Source organism: Larus michahellis, chromosome 4, assembly GCF_964199755.1.
Source record: "Larus michahellis chromosome 4, bLarMic1.1, whole genome shotgun sequence".
NCBI classification, from domain to species: domain Eukaryota; kingdom Metazoa; phylum Chordata; class Aves; order Charadriiformes; family Laridae; genus Larus; species Larus michahellis.
Window position 1 is genome coordinate 58779036 of NC_133899.1, and position 23189 is coordinate 58802224.

The window sequence follows — 23189 nt, forward strand, 5'->3', positions numbered from 1 at the left end:
AAAACCATGCAGGTGTTATAGAAGAAAAGGAATTAGGAGTGTTGGATCTGAATGCCGTAACCTTGGAACATTACCTATCCAATCTATACGAGTCTGCATTTATTGACTTTTTGGGTGTGCTCCTTGAAGGAGGAGGGTAACAGAGAAGCGACCAACTGCCACTTCTTACATAACTTCGGTTCCAAAAAAATGCTTACACTAACCAGATCTATGAGCCTATGTCTTCCAATTCAAATATATTAGTAGACTGCATTTTTGAATACTTCATAAAACAAGAACCATAAATCCATTTTGTTTGAAGAACAGTGTTTTGCTGAGAGAGCAAATTAGGACAGTTTTACAGTTTTAATAAAATGCCCTTATTGCTATTACTCAGCAACACACTTTTAATGAGAACAGTAACTAACTTATTCTCCTTACCTTTATTTAAGGCAAGGGGGCAGGGGGAAACCCACCACACCGCAATCACAAATAATTGAAGTTGGCAGTACAACCCCAGTATAACTTCAAAATATGAATGGAGGGGGTGTAGGTGAAAGGGAGAACGAAGGCCCTACGTGAAACCAACACCCAAAACCTCTTCCAATTACTTTTGAAGTTTCATAAACAAACTTAAGTGGTTCTATAGTCTTTAGGGGCTTTTAAATCAACACTGTGCAGTTTACTTTAAATCAACAGGCTATTCTGGCTATCACTGCTGTCCTCAGTGATGATGAAAAAAGATTTCATCTTCCTTTCATTTTCATATTTGTTAACACCCCAAACAGATTAAGAGTAGACTTCAGCCCTACTCCCTGGGCTATGCCATTGCTCTGCCAGGAGATTACAGGATTTTTTCATACAATGCTCTCAAACCCAGTCAGGATGGACTCTGAAGCTCTCGCAGGAAGGTTGCCCAACAATCTGCCTCCCTTATACTGTAAAGATGATGCTAGGTATGTTTCACAGAGAGAAAGAACTAGGTCCTTCAAATACTGCCAGGTTTTCTCTGCCTTCTGTTAGAACTCAATCTTCTCAGGATCTGATTTCCCAGTAGTCAAGAAGCCAGCTTGTACAGCTGTGTTCACACTGAGAAGATGTGCTTTCAGTGAACCAGCATATTTGGTGCCGTAAAAGTTTACTCTGACACCTGTGAGCCTGCCTAAAATAAAAGGACAAATGTTTGCTAAGCATTCAAGTGTATGTGGTATTCCTTCTAGCTTTTGCAAATATATTAACTGCTTCAAGGTATGTGACACCCAATAAGCCCAAGGTACAAACACCTGAGGAAGGCATACATGGAAACCCAAATTGCTATTCACCTTATAATTGCCACAAGTTCCTGCTCTTCTATCCTAAAAGCAGGTGGCCTTGTTAAATAAACTATGTAAATCAGATTCAAGATCAAATCCCAGTGTTTACTGTCCTTTAGTTGTGTTTGCTGCTACACAATAGAATTATTTACTGCTCTGATGCCTTTTCACAACTGCACTAAGAACAATTCAGATCTAGTATTTCCTCGTACACAGCTCTAGAGCCGTCTTTGCCAGAAACACAATTCTCTCCACTGTTCATTTCTGAAAGGAAAGAAAAATGGCTTAACTCAGGGGTTTTGAGCCCTGTTATGATACAGTGGGAAGCGTAGAGAGCTGTGAGAATATATGCTGAAGTCAAAAAGAAAGTATTTTTAAACAAATTTTCATCAGCTAGAAACTCGGCCCAGGATTCTTAAAATCTTATTCAGATTACTGTTATTAATATTCTTTTGTGATCAGTACTCTTCACTGCAATGTGTATGGCATTCTACACCTTGTTAAACGCCAAGGTTTTGTACGTTTTTTCTGGTACCCTAACACTTTTTTCTTTCTTTAAAGTCTTCCCCTTTTAATATTAAACTTGAACACTAATCATGCTGTAACCTGGTAGGCATCCTGCTGCAACTAGTCTTTTCAATCACTTGTACCCAAGTAAAATTTGCTAAAGGGAGGGAATGGGAGATAAGAGGAAAGCAATCTGAGTACACGACACTAAGACAAGGAGAAGGAAAACTGAGAAGGAAAGGCAGGCTTGTCTTCTTTCATATGAAGACAAGCCTGCAACAGGGACAGGACAGACATAAGAGAGAGGAAGAAAACCCGTAAATGCCACACATTTACAGAGAGCCAGGATCCTGTTCTATACATAAGTATCTTTAAAATTAATGATGTTCTGTGCTCATTTTGCTCAACAACTGGCGAAATCCTGAGAGAGATCTTCAGGACAGGTAGTTAAAGCCTCACAGGTAATTCTTTATCTTTAAGAGCTTTTCCAGTAGCTCTCCCGTTAGACAAGGAGGATTCAGCCATGCATTTTATCATAGAAGTTATCACTAAAAGAATACATTAAACACTGTATAAACAAAAGACAAAAGCAAAGAATAAAACCAAACAAAAAATTATCCACATCCCACAAAGATAATACGGCAGACCCATTCAATTTTGTACACATCTGCTTTGCAAACAGCATTTTAGTCCTGGTAAGCATTTAGCTCTGGTAAGAATCACTTGTTACATTACCATCACAGCTCTAACTTTCTGAGATTTGATCATGGCAGGTTTTAGTCTTTAAAACAGACTACCTGGCTTACAGAATTCTTCCATCTTCATCAACACCTCAGGTCAAAGCAGGACCCACATTCCTCACCGCAGTTTCACAACTGATTCCTGAGCCATAACAAAAAAAAAAAAAAAAAAAAACACACCCCAAAAAACCACCAAAACCCCGAAACTCAAAGGTCTGAGTTCAAGCCTTGGCAGCTATAAGAAAGATCAAAATGGTTTTATGTGGAATGCAGATGTACAGTATGTATTCCAGGAGTGATGCTGAGACAAAATATAAACTAACAGACTATATCCAGCGTAACAGGTACGGTGATGCCAACAATGAATCACAACACAGAGACAGGCAAAGAAGTTCCAAAAAAGACAACCACTAAACATGGTAAAGTAAACAAAGCAAAACACTAAAACCTTAAAAGGGTCTGATGACACAGTAGGTACCTGCACATATCTACGTGTGCTTTTTTCTGGTCATTCTGCACTATAGTACCTGACCCTAGCTTTCCACAAGTTCAGATGTTTTCATCAAGATTCCAACAGCACGGAATGTTTCCAAAAAAGTGGGATACTATCAGGGTTACTGAACTTAAAAATCTTCTTTATTCCTGTTTATATGTTATAAATGTTTCAAAGAAGAAAAATGTGAGTCAATTGAATTTTCAAAGTTAATCTCCCGAAATGCTCTGGGGGGGAAAAAAGCTTAGGATTTTTTTTCTTTTAAAAAGAAAAAAAAATTAAAAAACACAAAACCCAAAAACCACTGCACACACCTCAAAAAAAATCAAACCAAAACAAAAACCTCACAAACCAGAAACCCCACACATTACTCCATTTGCCTGAAGAAAGAAACATGCATTTTATTTGCAAAGTATACACATCTTAATGGCTACAGGATCTATTACTATTTGAGAACCTTCTGTCTCTCCAAGAAAATTTCATACAGGAAGTATTGCAAGAGCAGACAGGCAACTCTGTAAAAATCAGCAACTATAATGCAAAAGCCATGAGTGTAGGCACACAGCACAATATAAATATTGTTCTCACAAATTCTTAAAAGGCTTTCATTTCATTTTTACAAGGATGCCAATTTGTCAAAATACATCATTATGAGAGCCGCTTCTAAATCCACGAGAGAGATTTTGAGATTGAGAAGGACAGAGTTAAGTGCGTTCTGTGCTTTCAGCTACTATGCCTAGTGACGTTTCATTCTTTCTTCAAAGAGCAATCTTTTGTATGGCCATCTGCACAGCAAGTAAAGAAAGGGAGAGACGTTTTTCAAGTAAGGATGATATCAGAAAAGTGTGGGTATAGCCCTAATAGCCAGATGCATACTTTGAATTCTTTAGAATTCATTATTTTTAGTTGCTCACTCAGCTTGACAATTCTAGCATCTTTTATATACTTGAGAGAGACTATTTGCTTACTGTAGGAAAGAACAATTTCATAGGAAACCCAAAGAGGACTGAAAGATTTCCATCTGGAATCACGCAAGGATCTACTGTTAATAATCCTTCCATAAAATCTTCCAAGAAACGCTTTTTGCCTCAGCTGTCCATTCAGTCCAAAGACAAAAAAAAAAAAAAAAAAAGAAAAAAGTATTTATTCTACCAACATAGCAGATCAACCAATAAATCACCTACCAGGATTTATATTATCAATCCAAAACACAGTAGTGCTCAGACCACTTCCACTCTAAGGCCTTCTCTGTACTGTAACAAAATGAAGCTCTGCAAACAGACCATCAGTACTCAGCTTCATACTCTGGATAAGAGCAAATTTTTGCAGATATCAGAAGTTAAGACAATTCACATTTTATTTAAGTCCCACTTTTCAAAGTGATATCAAGCATCAAACAAAACCCCTGCACATTATGCATATGCAAAGATATAAGTTCATCTCTTAAAAAAAAGCAGAGGTCTCACATATATACAAAAGTCTAATTAGTTATGTATATTAAAGTTAACCCTTAAAAAATAATTTTAAAGAAGTACAACAGAAGATTCAGAGTACGATAGAAATATTACCAGTATTTAAAGTGCTCAGACTTTTTAGAACAAGGAAAAATGCCGACCAGAAGAGGAGGCAGCCCCTCAGTGTCCTGTATCTTGTTATACAGATAATACTACACTGAAATCAATTGCTCTTTTCAATGAAAGATTAAAAGATAACTAACAGAACTATTCATCTTGCCTTTTAATGTACATTGCTCCAATTTTAAGAGAATACTCTGAATTCTTTTAATACAGAATACTCTGTACAGTATTAAAATATATATCTTATATATATCTTAGACTTGCCAGCACCCTACTCTGAGGCAAACCACCCACCAACTCGAATTTGTCTTTTTGTTATTTTTAGTGACCACTCACTCCTATCTTCTCCTTTCAGCATTGGCTTCTTTTGCTCCACTACAGCATAAGGAGCAACCATTTCGTTACCTATCTAATATAACTCCAGGTCCCTCCCTCCATTCTATCCACACTTTTTCCAGCTTTTCATTTTAGGATTTTCTGGAACAAGTTATGCTAATTTAAAAGTGTTTACTCCTATCGGCTATTATTTACTCAATGTGTGTGAAGTATTTCACATCCTCCTATCACAGAGTATAACAACACAGATGGAAAGACCCAGAACATACCACAGTGGCAGTCACACAACCTTTTATCCATTACCATCAGTAACTTCACCGTTTCATTTAAAGTATGCAACTCTCACAAAAATGATAGATGAAGCTTTTGAAAGGGAAGAAAAATGGAAAGTGGAGATAAATGGAAGCTAGAAAAGAAATGTCACATCTTAATCTCCCTAAAAGATACCTTGTTTTCAAGATAAGCTGTGAAAGTCCGATTATTTAGACAAGAAAACGAGGGAAGGGGAGAACTAACCTGTCAATGGAGAAAATCAATCTCTAGTCAAAATTTTTTGTCCAAAGATGCAGAAGTTACTGTTTAAGGTGAGGCACGACAAGGAAACACACGCTTACTAAGTCCCTCAAGAAGTCCCAAGGGACTGCTAAACGAGGTTTGAAAAAAAGCAGCCCGATGATTAAAGACACACAGAAAGGACAACAAGATGAGAAATGCTGAAAGAATAGACAAAATTATAAAGGGAGAAAATATAAAGAGTGAGATCAGACAGAATAACACACAGCTGAGACCAGGTCATGGGAATAACCCTTATCTGAGGAGGACAGCCAAACCAGTGCTACTAGTTCATTAATCAGGTAAACAACTCTAACAGCTTCCTCACCTCAGTCTAAAAAGGCTAATCATTGCACCTCTCCATGTTTCAGTGATACAAGTCTCACTTCTTCCCATCTCAGACAGGTTTATAGGGGGACTGCTGCACTTTCTGAAATATGATAACATCTCTTTTCCATTTTCAGAAGAGTCTATTCAGAATAGCTTATTACAATAAATTATATCACAGTTTGGGTTCTACTTTTCTGATCCCTACAACCCCCCAGGGAAGCTCACTGAATGAAATAAAAAGCTTATTTCTCTTATTGCCAGCAAAATTATGTACTCACCCCACTTTCAAAAGAACAAGGCTCTCTTTCAAAGCCATAATAGACCCACAGTCACCTCTATCTCATATCATCCTTTTAGAAGGGGCGGGGAGGGGGGAGGAGATGATGTTGAAACGATAAGGCAAAAATGAATATGAGCACTCACGTCAAAGCTGGGCACATCTTCAAGTCCAGAAAAGCCTATGTGGTAAGAACATGAAATAAATTGTCCTAATGGAGGGAACATACAGAAAACTAACCCTGGATTTACTGCTTTGTCACCAGCAGGAAGCGAGCAAACGCACTCATGCAACTCTGGCTACCAAACCAGGTCCCTACGAAACACCCAGACACTACGCCTTCACAAGGGTGGCTTTTATTGCCCCACCTGTGAAATTTCATTTCCTTCTGGTGCAGAGACAGGGTACATGCACAAACAATGTCAGACTACAGAGCAAGACACAGCAGATGCGCAGATAAAGAGGCAGAAAATGTAATAGTCCACACACATCACTGCCTCTTTTACTCTAGAAACCTAAGTAACTTGTTTGTTAGAAACTGGAAAGCCGAAAAGTTTTTCTTACCAACTAGGCAAGGTTCTCCATGGCATAAATGCAAATTCAACTACCAAGGGATTTCAAATGCACACCGACTTGGTTTCAAGCCTTTTATTGAATTGCTTAAAAGATAAAAGTCTGATACACAGGCAATCTATAAAAATGGAAATAGAAAGATGCATTATTACCGCAGTTTTACCACTGAAGTATAACGTGACCTTAAACGACTCACTTAAGGTCATTTACTTCAGCAGCAAATGAGTGTTCACCACACCCAGCTCACGGATGTATGGGGGAGCTCGGTCTCCGGTAAGCACTCCTGGGAGCTCAGGTGCCAGGTGGGTGCCGCAGGTGTTGCACAGCTGCATTCCTCAGCATCATCACTTCTCAGAGGGGGCTGTGAGGAAACCTCACTGAGCATTCGAAGTGGTAGCTGGGTTACTGGCACAGACAACCCATTCCTGCACTTTTCCCAGTCACTAAATGAAATACAAAGAACAAACCCCAAACCGTACACAGTTAGCTTTCGAAAGAATGACAAAACTACTTTCACACACAAAAACCAGCCAATATTTAAACTTACTCCAAGGTTTCAGATCAATAATTTGAAGACATCAGCTATTACTGTTTGAAACAAGCACCTAATCACAAGCTATTTCAGCATCCTGGCCATACGCTGCTTCACAAGCTTCCACAGGGGCAAACATGAAATGAACAAGTGTCCGATACCACTGGAGAATTCCCAGTTTTATTTACCCAAACATCCAGAAAACCTCAGCTCCCTAATAAAATAGTGGTGAGGAAGAGGAAGCAGAGTTGCAAACATGTTTTTATCAACCCCCCCAATAGCGATGCAGAAGCACTGGTAATGCACTCCAAGGACAACAGGATCAAGCCTTACCTCAGCCCAGACCTGCACACTGTCACGCGTAAGCAGTCATTTCTGTAAGAATTAATTAGGGTATCTATACAGAAGTAACTAGAAGTGGGACTGGACTCACAGACAACTGGAAGCATGACAAAGGAGTTTACAAGGCCCATCATAAGCACTTATTCTCCCACTCCAAAACAGTACTGTCTCTTTCACAAGAATAACCACCACCACCACAAAAAAAAAATCGTTTTATTTTACATGACATGACTAAGTCCAATATGTATGTGTGTGTACACATATTACATAAAAAATATATATATACACACACATACACTTTTTCTTTTATGGAAAAAAATAAATAGAATCAAGACATTTCTTAGCTGACAGAGGTTAAGATGCACAATTTTTAAAGAAAAAAAATATTTCAAAGCTACCAGAGTCTAAAATACTTTAACTGCATACTTCTTGTCCCCTAAATTGAAATACTGTCTAGCAATTGAACAGAACCTGAAACTAGTCCTCTTTTATGCAATTCCCCTGAGGATCTGAAGGTACCCTATACATCACTCACATCTACTAGATTCCTTAATCAAGGTATATGCATTTTGATTTCTTTCTCCTTTAAGGGCTGACACGTTAATCTCCTGTCGGATAAGGGCTTTGAGTTAAAAATCATATCGGACACACAGGTTTTACTTTTATTTGAAGATGTTAAATGTCATATTTGAGATCCCATCAAGGCATTAAAAATAAGTTAGAGGTCCCAACTTCATCCTGAGAAACTTCACAGATCAATGAAGTCTCTTACCTTCACAAAGCTCTCTCAAGTGACACCCCCATGCAACTGATCCCCTGGGCTGGGGACAAGAACCTTCCACAGCTCAGTATCACCTTGGTAAGCCAGGGCATGCAGGGACGGTGGTGTGCTAGGATGTGTAAATGGGACGTAACCCTATAGACATAGCTAGCATCACCTAGCGTGGTACAGTCACAAAATTGTATTGCCTTATTCCCAGCTCATATAAAAGCTATTTCTGTTCATGCTTTCTAATACTGCTTAACGAAGTAATGCCATTACTATTCTGTGAAACACTACAATGCTCCAATTCATGCCCTCAGGGCTTCAAACTCCTTCCACTGACTACACAGGAAACGTGGACATCTCAGGTCAGGGGTTAATCAGGCGCCTGAAGTAGACAGCGTCAACTCACAAGAGTCAGTGTAAGGCCCGACATCAAAGACTCCAGTTTTAAACACAGACTGAAGCACAAATGCAATTTGTGTTTAAGTGCAGGTTAATTAACAGCTTTGCAAGATACAACTGGTCACCATAAGAAAAATCCCAAACCTTACATTTGGGTATTTCAAGAATAGATTATATACTTTAACTATATTCTTAGCATCTGAGAAACATATGTCACCTAGTCCCATAGTTACATACTAAAGGAATGTCTGAAACCTATCTAAATGCATAGGAGATAGAAAAATAAAGCAACTCCATGGGACGCAGCATGCTTAGCTCCTCTGTTCAAGTCCAAATGAAGTCAACTAGAGCCTTTTCTTTAATTTTCATAGGACTTAAGTTAGAATCTTCAAAACCCACACTTCAGTCATGAATTTCTATATGCAGATTTCAGGCCCTGGTGAATTGAAAGTGATCTGAATACCCTACCTTAAAGCAGCCTCAATCTGCTAACATAATGCAGTCAAACTAGTTTGGGGAAAAATTATTAAACACATGTGAATGTTCAGTCTTGGCTGCATTCTTAAAATACAGATCTTACTATATAACTAGTGACATGGGAAGTATCCATCACTTCATACGCTGGTGATTCATGCTTTGCTCCTCTGACAGTCACTTCTGAACAAGCTGCAAATGCACACAGGCTACAGTAAAACTCATGTTTTCAAAATTTAAGTGAACAACTGACACATGATTTCCGTTCTTTTCAGTTGGAGTCTTATTAAAACCAGTCAAGAATAATCATTTCCCAAACAACGTGCAGTGTGTTTATACTGAAATTGAACTTCTGCACTTACCAAGACAAAGTTAAATAGTTTGGGCACAATTTTAAATTTTTTCAGATCTAGTAACTAAGAACACCATTCCTTCTGCCTAGAAAAAGAATCATCCATCCACCATTTCTAATACAATATGGATTGATAATGCAACCTGCTAACAACAGGAGAGCAAAACACTGAGGTCAGAAGCCACAGGGAAACAGGCGGGAAGGAACATCAACATTTGTGAAAGATGTCTATGGAATACTGAAAGGTGCCTATTTAAGATGGCTCAGAAAAAACGTAAGTTAGGAAAATTTCAGGTCTGGAAAACAAGAACTCCATTTCATCTCTGAATGACTCCCTGACCTCACTCAGATGTCTGCTTACAAAACAAAGGGAAAAGAACAAAACAAAGCCTCCTAAGTTAGATATTCTGTCTTAACTAGTGAACATCTGAATTTACAAACAGCAATTTCCTTTCTACATCTTCCAAAACAAACAAATGAAAAGCTAATCTTAACATAGCTTTTCTTCTAAAGAGACAGGTATGATAGATCTGCAAAAAAGGGACCTCCAGAGGACCCGTCCAACCTCAGCTGTTCTGTGATTCTGTGATCTTCTGGAGGTTTTTTTTTGTATTTTTAAGTCAGATTGCTTTCTTCATGGGATCACTTTTGTGTAGCTATAGATTTTAAAATGACAAAATTAAGTAGTGAATTCTGAGTTTCAACACCTACCTTCAAACCTGCCTTTAGGAGACTTGGGGCAGCTGAATGTAAGTTCCTTTTTTGATCTTTCCCAGTGACAGTGATGTATAGTGACATCAGACACTTTTTTTTGGTCTCTCAGCATCTCACAACTTGCATTCAGTGAAGGAAAGCAGCAAAGGGCATAGGTACAGAGCCCAGGTGCAGTAGCTGCATATCAGCAGGGAATTGATGGCCACCACAAAACCAGTAAGAATTCCCTTTGCGTCACCAGGCCTAAGTGGAGCACATGTCCTCTGAGCATCCATCCCTTCTCCAGTGCATGCTGCCTGAAAAAATAATGACCCAATGCAGAGTCCTACAGAATAGTAAAGTGTATGCTGTTAGAGGGAAGAGCTGTTTATTAACCTACAGTGAACATATTCCTACTTGACAAAACTAACTGTAGTGTTCATATTAAAGTCACAAAGGTGCTAATGGACTAGTCACTAACCTCTGGGCATATCAGAGCTTTTGGATACTTTTTATTAGTGTCAGGAACCCACCACACAAGCTCAAGAAAACAAATGAACTAACAGGAACTCACTCTAAGACTAATCTGTCAATAACCGATCATATTCCTTCTTTCTATGTATGACTAATGATGATGATCTGAGCATCGTGTCTCTTTAAATTAGGAGACAAAGCTGATATGCTCAGATAATGGCCCACAAAGGCAAACAATTCAAGAGGAAGCTTGTGAACATCCTAGAACTTCTATTAATTACCAAGAGGGAGTTTCCTAGTGTGGACTGCATATGGCCAAGTGTTTGTTCTTCCCCGCCTCCAAAATACACCAGCAAGTGGAAAGGAAGAAACGGAATTGAAACACTTTCCAATTTTGCACTTCAACAATCCTCAAAAAAAATTTTAAGCAAACTTAGGGAATTACAGTTTTGGTTCTGTGAGCAAGTAATTGCAAGATACAAGAGAGTGTCTTCTAAAAGCGGCTGCGTGCATAGCACAGAATTGCCTGCGAAAATGAGACCCAAAATCAAAATGCATAAGTAACAAACTTGTTGGCCAGCACAGTTACCAAGAAGAAATGGCAAGTATGTATAGAATCTCTTTCACAGAAGAACTGTGGGCAAGCACCAAATTCTATATAAGTTACATTTCTGATTTTACCTTATGGTGATAACTTCAAGCAAAAGGAATTGTTTCCACAACAGCACGATTTTATTCATGATTTAACCAGGTTTATTTTGGTTCAGTTTAACTGGAGTAGGAGCAGGTTAACTTCTTGTACTGAACTGTAATTCAAAACAATTCTATTATTTATTACTGACACAAGTTTAACTGAACTGGTTTATGCAGAGACAAGACAAACAGAACCTATCCAGAAACTGTTTTGCAAAGCCTCTCCATCCAAAGTGTTTCATATATAATTTGGGGTTTTCCCCTATTATTAACAGATCTGTCTGTAATTATACCATATGAGTTTTATGCTACTTGGAAACATCACAGATATAAAAACCACATGCAATCTCTAAGAAACGGTAATGAAGGGAAAGTATCTTAAGTTTACCACACTAGACAGTCATGGCAGGAGGAAAAAAAAAAAAGAACAAGACTCTTGGAGCTGGAACTGCTCTGACGTCTACAGCAAGACTAGAACCAAGTTCAAAGGGCAAGAAAGAAAAAGTCTAGCTTTCAGTGCTGGACTTTAATCCGTATGAACTCATGACACTAAAACTTTTAACAACTTGTGTTCATAACCACTGGTAAGAACTGTGCACCGCTGAGCAATCTTAAATGCTCATAACGCTCTAGTTTTATTAAGGAAATCAAAATGTTACAGATCAGAAATGTCTAGATTTTTTTCCCTTAGGGCTACTGTCATTGCATTTACCACTAACTGTAATCTACACACAAAAGTCAGAAGCTCGCAACATTAAACACACACATATATAAATCCAGGTCTTCCAAGCATCAGAAATCCAATATAAGTGCTATCTTTTAAAGAACGCAGACCGCCCTTCCAGGAACATTACAGTCCAAACTGCTCCCAGACCTGCAGCACTCCCGCACAGCCACGAATCCTTTCCCAACACTATCTGCCAAAGGAAAATTATGAAAGGGAAAGCAGGAACACATAATATCATTGAGCTAACATACAGTCATGCAATCCCATTTGCAAAGGAATGAGTATCTTTCACACTTATGACAACGAAAGCCCACAGCATCGACCATTTCGAAAACCTCAGTTGCAGAAGACGCCTGCCTAAGCTTAAGATGGAAAAAAAACACACCTTAATGCTCAGCTGTGAGCTAGAGTGTCACAATGCACAACACATGCCAAAACTCACCAGCAAACACATACCAGACCAGGAAAATGGACTACCAGAAAAGTATTTTTCAGGATGGAGGGAGGGTACTGCCATTTTTGAAAGAGTTTGAGTACAATGATTTTGTAAAATGGTCTGGTTTCTTTTCTCCCCTCAGTTACCCCGTGAGTACATTTCACAATTTATTTCTGCTATATATAGCCTCAGAAATGCACTTGCTTCCTGAGAAACCATCATTCATTTTTGTGATAGCAGCTTACACAGAGTAGGGGGGGTGGGAAAGAAGAGGCAATATCCTTCCTCCCAAGCCCCTAAAATCAGAGTTCCCCCCTTCACATCACAGTCTAAATGTTCAATGGCATCATTTGGGCTGGAAAACCAGTAGTCCCTCCTCTTGCTAACATATTTCTTATTTTGAATTGTTGTTACTATTTTGCTCTCCTTTTCTCCAAGTTTAAGAAATTTGTCTGGGATACAAATCTTTATTAGGGAACAACTAAACCAGGGTTTTTTTGTATAATCAAGGAATGTTATACAAGAAGCAACCAGAAACAATCAGGTCATGTTTATTTGCACTGATAAGATACTAGATTTACCCTAGTTTGTGTGTCCTGACTCAAAACAACATGAAATAGTCAACCCAAAAGTCTAAATTTAAACACGCTTCTATACAGTTAACACAGCACTGCCTGCTGCAGTCATATGCAGAAGTGTATTAATGAATTCACTGGCATATCTGGCTACAATACAAATTAATGACAAGGCTTTCTAGTTCATCCATTTTTCAAATCCCCAACATCACTAGAGACTGCCAATCACGGACTAAGCAAATTAAGCATTCTCTTGAAGGACTTGATTTGTCTCTGTACACACATTAGCTATAACATTCCTGTTTGGTTAAAAACAGGAGGAATTAATTTGTCTCAACATCACGTTATCCAAACACAGGCTTCCAAAACTATGATTAAAACACTTTTGAACAACCTTGGCAATGTTAACTTGCTAGCTGTACACTGGAAAGGAACATGCGGTTACAAAGGAAGAAAAGAGGAAGAAAGAACAAATACACTATTATTTAGACAGCATACCTCCCCCCAAACAGACCAACAGTTACTCTTTTCCAAAGTCAGCATTTCCCAGAATTTTATTCATAATAAAACTGAAGCCATCTTATCCCATATAGTTTTTAAAACTGCATTTTTTTTTAAAAAAAAGGTATTTTTAAGTTCTCTAAAATGTACACTTTAATTTACTAACAACAGTACAAACACAAGAGGTATCTATTGATGAATCCATCTTATTTAAGAAGTGAAACTTCCAGTATAAGTAGCCTGAAGCAGTGTAATGAAAAAATATTCAACTAGGACAGGGAAAAAACAGGCTTATTTTTATATTACCCTCACTGTCTAAAAATGCCACATGCATACAAGAGTGAGGTGATCTGAATATACACGTGGAAGAAAAAAAAACATAAAATATTTCTCTTTGGGCCTTCTGTAGCACAGGTTATTGTGTTACTGTCACACTTCCCTGACTCTAGATGTTCAGATCCAGACCATGCCTAGAGGGACACTCAAACTTGAAGATAAATGAAATTGAGATGAGAAATCAACGTGTGCGATTTAACAGCAACCTCAGTCCACGCAACAAATGCTCAGGGGTAAAACACCCCTTACTTTCCATAGCACAATTCTTCACAGACTTTTTTCCACCTGGAAATTCCTTCACCTGTGGAAGCTATCACAAAATGGCAACTTCCAAAATGGTGCTTTCACTCCACTGTAAAAACGTCACGGTATTTTTTATTGATTTATATTAGGGCATCTTTAAAGGTGTCATCCAACTTTTAAGGCATATTCTTAAAGAAAATCAAGAGCATGCACACAGGAAATTAGTGTGGCATGACTACACCATAACTGCATTCCCCCAGGCAGAACGGCCCTAAAGCATTTCAGTGAGAGAGACCTTTTTCAAGCAATTTATTAAGCAGAATACCATCAACCCTACAGGAGATCATTCTTCCTAGGGGCAAGAAAAATGTAAAATTATATTTCACAGAGGGTGGGGGGAAAAAATCCATACTCGCCATCATGATTATTCACACTTACTAACTACCACAAGTATTTCTTCTGTGTCCATTACTGCAAAAAACATCACGTTTGGAGTTTTTAAGGCCTGATTAAAATGGCTAACTACACTTACAGAAAAATTTGGGGGTTACAGGGTGCTTAGAGACACCTTAGAGACAGATGGGGAAAAGAAACCTGTGACTTGCTAACTGAATGCATCACCAGCAAAGTACAACTACCCTGCCCTCTGCTTATTCCTCTCTTATCAAAGAGGTGGCAGGTCTGAGACCTCTACAGCTAGCTGCTACAGCTTTGATTAGATGTCATCATCAAAAGAGAATCAAGATACCATATTGCCATCTTCCAGTATGTCAGCATGGAAAAGGATAAGGTCCTGTCTGCCTCAGTAACATTAAGCACAAAGAGATGCCAGATGATCCCCATCACATGGGCAACAACTCCTAAAACTCTTAGGAGAGGTGTCATGGGTCTGTGGAGCCTGTTCAAGCAATGAAAAGCTGTAACACTAGTTCTGACTCACAAAAGGAAAACAGCCAAGCTGAAGACATGCTAAAACACAGCTTATATTTAGAGAAAGATAGAGGGATTTGCGAAGTGATGTAATTCCTGTAACGTAAACTCCTCTGTTTGACAGAGGGCAAAATAAGATGAAAAGGGAACAACACGTTTCTCTAAATAATGGTAAATATTCCCTTGAACTTCAGACTTCAGCAGCATCAGTGCAACCCAAGAGGAGAAAGAAGACAGATGCCGTAAGTTTTACTTTTCCATTAGCAAAGCTAATTCACAGAGAAGGCAGGACCGGCAGTGGTGCCCCTTTCACTGGACTGTCAAGGTTACCCTCAAAACACTGTGTCGAAAGGAGACCCACTAGATCCCCCTGATGTTTGTGGTGCTCTTCGCCTCCCGGAGGATCTCCCCGGGCAGGGGAAGGACCACAGCCGGGCTGCCCCGGCGCCTCACAGGCTTTCGGGCCGCTGTCAGAGGGAAGCCGCCCGCCGGGGGGTGACTGCAGGGCCGGGACCCGCCCCGCCGCCCCGCTCCGACGGCGAGGCAAGGGGGGCTGCGCTGCCACACGCACCCCTCGCCTCACCCCCGCCGCCCTGCGGACGGTGCTCCGCGCCCGCGGAACTCCGCGGGCCGTCCCTTCCCCGCCGCGGGGCCCGGGAACAGCCGCCTCCCCTCGAAGGCGCAGACCCGGCTGCCTCGGCCCGCCACCCCCGGGGCGCCCACGGCGCTCCGGGCGCCGGGACGGAGGCGGAGGACGCCACTGTGGAGTTAATCGTTAACTCGCTGCCCCGCTTCCCCCGAGAGCTCCTCCCGCGGGCGCCGTGGCAGCCGGCAGCCCCAATGGAGCGGCCGCGGCACCACCACCGCGGGAACCGGTGGGCACAGTCTCCCCCCCAGCGCGCCGTCCCGCCCCACGGCGACCGCGACCCGCAGCACGGGGGCTCCTGCTGCCCCCAACACCTACCTACCTACGTGCCTGCCTGCCTTCCCGCCGGCTCCTCGCCTCTGCTCGCCGCAGCGGCGCGGGCGATGCGCGGAGACCCGCGGGGAGCGGAGTGCCGCGCCGAGCTGTGCCCCGCGGCGGCCGCCGCCGCGCTGCCAGCGCCGAGGCGTGAGGGCGGCCCCACGTGCGCCGGCTGCGCCAATCGGGGACGCCCGCGGGCCGCCCCCCCTGCCGCTGCCGCCGCCGTCCCGGGCCGCCCGCGAAGCGGCGGGAGGGCGGGCGGGAGGAGCGGCGGCGGCGGAGGCGGCGGCGGGGGCAGGAAGCTGTTTCGGGAGGGCGCGTTGGGACGGGAGTTCGGGATCGCGGGAGGGGAGGGAACAAAGCAAACTCCGACCGCTGCTGATCGCGGGCTGCGCGCCGCTTCCGCGCCCGCGGGGCCGCCGCCGAGCCGGAGTGGCGGCGGCAGCGCGGGAGCGCAGAGAGGGGCTGGGTTCCGCCGCGGCCGGAGCCCCCGCGCCGCTGGAGCGGGCGCTGGACGGGCGAAGGCGACTGGGTTCGGAAAGTTTAGACGGACAAACCTCCAAAATGAACGTATAGAGCATCCTTTTGGCGCTCTCGTGTGAGCTTTGCCGCGCGGAATGGGCTGAGGAGAACAGAAACACGTTCCCACCTTGTCCCGCAGAGCCCGCAGTGTAGGAGTCGGGGCTGGGTTTCCTGAATGGCCCCAAGATAAAGCAGCGCCCGGGAACGGCTGGAGGGGGAGCCTTGGGTCGGGCAGGTGTGGGAATGGCTGCCCAAGCCCGTGGTGGGCTCGCTGAGGGGGCATCGCCTTCTGCTAAAGCATCCGACTTCAAATAAATAACAACGCGGGGCTGTTCATCCACGCTCAGAGGGTAAAACTGGAGATAAATTCTGCCACTGTACTTTCTGCTTTGGGTAATTAGTGAGATGTGCAGCTTCTGCGCCACATTGCTGGGATTGCTGTGCGCTCTGGCGATACTGGGAATGTGGTGCTTGAAAACAATGAGCTGGTTAGTAAGAAAATAAACATTCCTAACATAGCAAAAATATTTTTGTACTTTGTTTTACAGTGTTTAATTTACAACACTGCGTTTTTGTATGATTGTCAACATGAATTGTAATTAGTACAATTTCCGTTAATTAATGAAAATGTAAGTTGATTGTTTGCTCGCTGTCTGTGTATTTTGATCCCATCATTTAATCTAACGGTTGTTGATGTTACACAGTGGCAGTTGTTCACTACCGCCTCGGTTTTTCAGTCCATTACACTCAGTTGTACTGCTGCGCCTTTAGATCTCTCTTAAAAATGCCCTGAAATCCATTCAATGACTCATATTAATTTCAATAAATTTTCCATGGGTGTCGTGGAAACGGGCCTATCTACTTTTGTTGTAAGCAACAGCCTCCCACAAACGCCTTACTGCCTCCCCATCTTACATATAAAGAAGTTCAGTCCCCGGTGGCCTTCAGTTTTCCCTGCATATTAAAAATAATTTTCCAAAAGATAGATCCCTTTTTTTGTGTGAGTCTGGTTGCCAGCAAAGTTCCATGTCTCCAACATCCATGAACTTGTGGCCAGATGCATAGCCACGAAAAGAAAACAGGGAAAACAGGCCACAGTTCTGAAAAGCAAAGTTGGAAACAAGGTTACTTTTTATCTGATGAAACTGAGCCTCGAGACCTTCAAAGAGTTAATCACTACCTTTTTTAGAAAGATAAACTTGGGAACATCCAGATATGTGATCCATTTTTATCTACTATCTAAATACCAAGTCTTTTTAAATGTCATTTTCTAACTTCTGTGCAACCGCACAGACTAGTAACGCTGAAGCTGAGATGGTCATTTAATTCCCTGATTCCAGAAACCAAGAAGAAAAAAGCTGAATATGCAATCAGGAACACTAAACCTGACACTTTTCAGCCCTTCAACCTTTTAACCCTTTTTGCTTCTTTTAGTTCTACTGTATTTTGGTGGGGTTTCTTTTTTTTTTTCTTTCTCTTTTTTTACCCTGTAGGTTGTCTGCAGGCAATATATTTCAGATAAGAGTAGAACTTGAAGTTCAACTTTTATTTTTGCAGCTACTCAAACCTTTCAAACGTGTCTCATTTTTGCTTCCATCATCTTTTGAACTGATAGTATTTAATTTTGGTAACTTGATTGTTGCTACTAGAAATGCTAATAGCGATGGACTTTGGTTTATATTTTAGCATATAGCCTGTCATTTACAATGACTTGTGTTGTTCCTGTAAAATGTCTTTTTCAATGTCCTTGGGCTTGTCAGGCTGAGCGGCATACTTGTGCTCAGCCATTGTTCTCCTCCTCCGACTGGATAAATTTATTAGTTAGACAGTTTTAGCACATCAAAACCATCCAGCAAGACTTCAGCCTTCATGCCAAACGGGTCTAGGCAAGCGAGTGAGTTTACACATGTAAGTAGCCCTAAACAACACCAAAAAAAGATCTGTCAGTCAACCATGTAAAATTGTTTGAATGCCTAAGGGTTCTGACAAGTAATATCTGGTGGATTTAAATGAATGAGTTGGAGAGATTATTGCCCACAGCAGTATGCCAGGCTCCTTCACAGAGTTTACTGTTTTCATAGTACAACAGGACATGCGTTTGTGTCTCTCCTACCCCAATTCATAGTCTGTTATCTCAGTACAAACTAACTCACCTCTAACCTGAACATTCCTTGCAGCAATCTCCGGCCAGGAGGTAGAGCTTAAGCCTGGGAAGTGATACTGTCTTAAACCATTTTAACTAGTTCTACCAAAGCACATCTCTGAGAGACATAGTGTTTGCAGGGTTGAGATCTGAGAAATTCTGAGTTTGCCTGTGTGTTCTGTAATCCTGTGGGGTAAGGAGGGAGGTCCAGATTCAGAAAAGTTCACTTTCCATCAGTTCCACCAGAGTAGAGGTGAAATAGAGATATTGGTGGTTATCTGGGTCTAAGACTCATCTGAGTATTCAAAAGAAAATTGTAGCCTTTGCTCCAGGAGCACATGAGACTGCGGAAATGGCTTGTGTGCAAGGTACTTAAAATTACATTTCATATAATAAACTGCTTCCAAAAAAATATGACCTCAGAATTTAGGCTAAAGAAACGTCACACAGGCCTGGAGACCCAGCAATCTAACTATTATAGCTATGCAGTTGAACCACCAGCGTGCCTAAGAGTGTCACTGATAAGCAGTCTGATAAAGGACTAATGAGCAGGGTGTCTAAAGTCCATCACAGCACTATCTATGCAGGACACCTGAAGTGAAGGAAATAACGTTCAAACACACTATTTAAAGATATGTAGCATAAACTAAATGCACGAGGCTGCTAATGACAAGTGCTGGCATTTACGCTTAGTGCCTAGCTAAAGACATTAACCAATTTAAATGCTTTACAGATGCAAGACTGAGATAACTACTGGTAAGAAAGTGCATGATACAATGTACTGATGAACCCATGGAGAGGGGGGCTGTGTCCTGGACTTTTGGATTTCTCAGGCTGCAGTGCCATGGGAGCCAGAACTGTGTTCTGCTGTCACCTGCATACGGTGCTCCATTTGCTAATTGTTCTAGCCCTCAGATCAAAAAGCCCCATGTGGCAAATCCAAGCCTGTGATTAAAAGTAATTGGGTGAGTCAGGGGACTCGGTGGATGGCAGGGGCAGGCTCTGGAGCAGCCGGTGTTCCTCTTGCCTAGTGGGAAGGCAGCCAGCCTCAAAGAGTAGAGAGGTGGGGTCTGTGGAGAGCTGACAGCAGGAGGGGCAGAACCTTGTGCAGCGTAGGTAACAGTAGAAATTAGTCATCTGTGACAAACAGTGGGTATACTGCAAAACTACGGCATATCCCCAATGTGTCATCGGAAGGACCATAACTCAGTTTTTCTTTTTGCTTCAGAATGAAATGAGCAGCATTGCTTTTTCTAATGATGAAAGAATGCTTCTATATGTAAGAGAGTAAGTGGACAGAATTGCGTCTGTATTTTTTTAAAAAATACAAATAAATTTTTAACATAAAAGTATACTTCCCATCACCCTTGCTGAGTCATATTTTCTTCTGGAAGTACTCAGTAGTAGCAAGTGTTGCTTAACAAAAAGAAATCTGGTAGAATCTGGTCCAGAGAATCGCTATGATTTACTAATGTTTGCAAGAAAAGCAGTACGCATCTACGCACTGCAAAACTGATAAGTCTGTATTAATAGATACAGACTTCTTGGTGATAATAATGTCATTTAACAAATTGCTCCCACCCCTTTGTTACCCATGGAGAGAGCATTCAGGAATTCTGCACTTCTTCCAGCAGCAGAAAGTATTGGCAGGTAACAAAGGAGTCATTCTTTCTCTCTACTCTTTTGGACGCTTCTTCTCCCACATAATAAAAAGCCCCCAAAGTATCTTCTTGAAAGTATTCCCTCTATGAGGCTGAAAAAACAAGCAAAAGGATTGAGGCTGGGAAGCAAGTCAGAATGAGCAAACATTTTGTAGAAAACACCTTGGACACTTTGGGTATTCTACAGCAGGATCTATAGGACATGTAAAGCAAAGCAAATATTTCATCAAGGGACTCTCATCTGACAGAACCATAAAACAAGAGCAGGAAGTTTCTGTGCTTCAAAATATCATTAAGAGTCCAGTACGTGGAGGATGCTGTTCTACAAGATTGCTTTATCTTTCTTTACAACAGACAAAATGAAGCACCGCAGAAAGTCAAATAATATTTCATCATCATTTTTCTGTTCACTGTGTTTCTTCACTGGTATCTTCTGGTGTTTGTTTGTTTCCTGTTTACATTAAAAGTAATATCCCTAACTGCAAACTCAGGTCTCCTCTAAGCCTCATTTCCAACTGAAAATTAAAATGTTTAATTAAGTATGAGCACTGTCCAAAAGAAATAGTCCTTAATTCAAATCTAACCAAGATAACATCAAGATATATATCTGTGTGTGTGTCTGTGTGTGGAAAATCTAAATCCCAAATTATTGGGATACATTAGAACTGACCAGCTTCCTAAAATGAGGGTACCGGAGCTTGTTGTCACAGAACACACATAGATCAGTTTAAAAATAGCCACGTAAGAATGAGATGAAGAAAGGTCTTCTGTGACCAGTGATATCTCAGAAAGCTTCCAGACCCACAGCAAGGCAGTGGAGAGCACAAGTGACATTTTCCTAATTTTTTTGAAAAGATGCACTTTTCTGAAGAGACATGCAGTGGGAGCTTTAAAGGGGTTTGATTAATGCGTGCTTACAGGACTTGGAAGACCCTAGCATTTTATTGGATCTGGTTGTCTGAGTCACTAATTACAGGCTTCTCTTGAGCAGCTGATAAAATCTATGCATAATGTTTATGATTACCAGGGGAGTGGCGTCACACGCTGCCCGGCTTAACAAAGTATATGACTTGGCCACAGAAATTCTAGTGTGATTCGTAATATGGTATGGGGAATGCAACATAAAATTATATATCACTTGCACAGCATGCCTTTCTGTTTATTATCACCAAATGGTTAGTATCAAAGCCATGCGGAGACTAGTGTTAAAGATCATGGGGCTGAGTATGAAATTCAAGGATTTTAGAAAGGTTAGAAACACGCTTTCATAACCGTTAATTTAAAAATTTTTACAACTGAGGATTTTTTTGCTCTGGAGCCAAGAGTATTTTGAAAGTTTATAGCAATTATTTAAAAAACGCCCTTCATGGTAAAGTGGAGAAAAAGCAGACAGCAATAGATAATTTACTGTGATGCCTGTACAAAACACTCGTGTAAAGTTTTATCAGCTCTGTAGTATTCTTTCCTAGATCATGTCCCAGATTCGCTAATACAAATGTGTTCCTTCCTTAGAAACAAGTTTATTTTTCTATTCAACTTGCAGCTGTGAATGAAAAAAAAAAGAAAAATGTGATTGTTTTGGGAAAGTTTTGTTCTTCCACAAAACGGCTCATTTTGTTTTTTATTATTGCAGTGATTATAGACCCTAATTTTGTTTAAGGTGTAAACGATTTTATGCTTTTATATTTGAAATATAAAATGTACATTAAATGTATTTTCGTCAAATTAAATATTATATTTGAAACAGCTTGATAATAATGAAGAGGAGTAGGTTTAAAGACCATATAGATAACTGATGATACAATACATGCCAGAGGAAGCATTGAAAATAGATTTTTGAAAACTGTATTATTGTTAGCAATATTATTATGTTGGCTTCACAGTTGTTTATGAAGATGCAAAGTTTTCAAAAGCTTCTCAATTTGATTTCTATTTTTGCAAATGCAAATGACAAAATTAAGGTCAAACTACCTTGCCTTTCAGTTGGCTGTGAAAGATAGATGAATGCTGTCACTTGTGTGTGCAATTGTCTGGATTCATAACTAATTATAGACATACATACATATTCACACACTCTAAACTCCAATTTTCTGAAAAAAATTGTTAGCCAGGATCTTACATTCAATTTGAAGAAAAGTGTTATCCTATGAGAGAGTCAAGGCTGCAAGCAGAAATCCTTACAGCAAATTGGCAATCTAAGGGGATCCATATTTTATAACCCATTGCAACTGAAAAGAAAGCATCTCCTACTTCATGCCTGATTACAACTCAGAAATAGGACAGTACCCTGTACTTCCTAAAGTCACGAGAATAACAGTCTTGCTGACATAAGTGGGGCGCTGGATGAGAGCTGTGGGTAACATATGTTCCAGAGTAATGATAGGCACTTTTGAAGAGTGCTTTTAGTGGAAATCTGCAGGTAATGACAGTTTAACTTCAACATTCTAAACCAATAAATAGAATTATGCCAATTGTTTACAATTAACATGAAATATATTCTAACTTTTCAAGTGAAGAAGTGAAGCCCAGAGATACCAAAAGCTACATCTTCAAAAGTGATCTTAAACTTCTTGGTCTCTCAGACTTGAAGAACCATTTAAAATGCCCAAAATAATATACATGAGAAAGAAATGTAAAATTAGAAGTAATTTTTTAAAGTTTGACCATGATTGCACAGCAGCTGGTAGGTTTGGAACAGGAGAGTCTTTGGTCTGTCACTTTGTGCTTTTTTTAAGAGGAGCTTCTT

General features: G+C 40.7%; 1 protein-coding gene across 4 annotated transcripts in view; it reads right to left on the minus strand.

The window, feature by feature from the left end:
- STXBP6 (syntaxin binding protein 6) overlaps positions 1-23189 on the minus strand; it is a 153780-nt gene that overhangs the window by 109785 nt on the left and 20806 nt on the right. For 2 of the 4 annotated variants that reach the window (XM_074585042.1, XM_074585043.1), the window contains exon 1: positions 16122-16266. The exons of 1 other annotated variant lie outside the window; for it this stretch is intronic. The gene's annotated coding sequence lies outside the window, so the exon portion shown is untranslated. Of the gene's footprint in view, positions 1-16117; positions 16288-23189 lie in introns of those variants that run through there. One more of the 4 variants, XM_074585044.1, reaches the window with a different exon arrangement.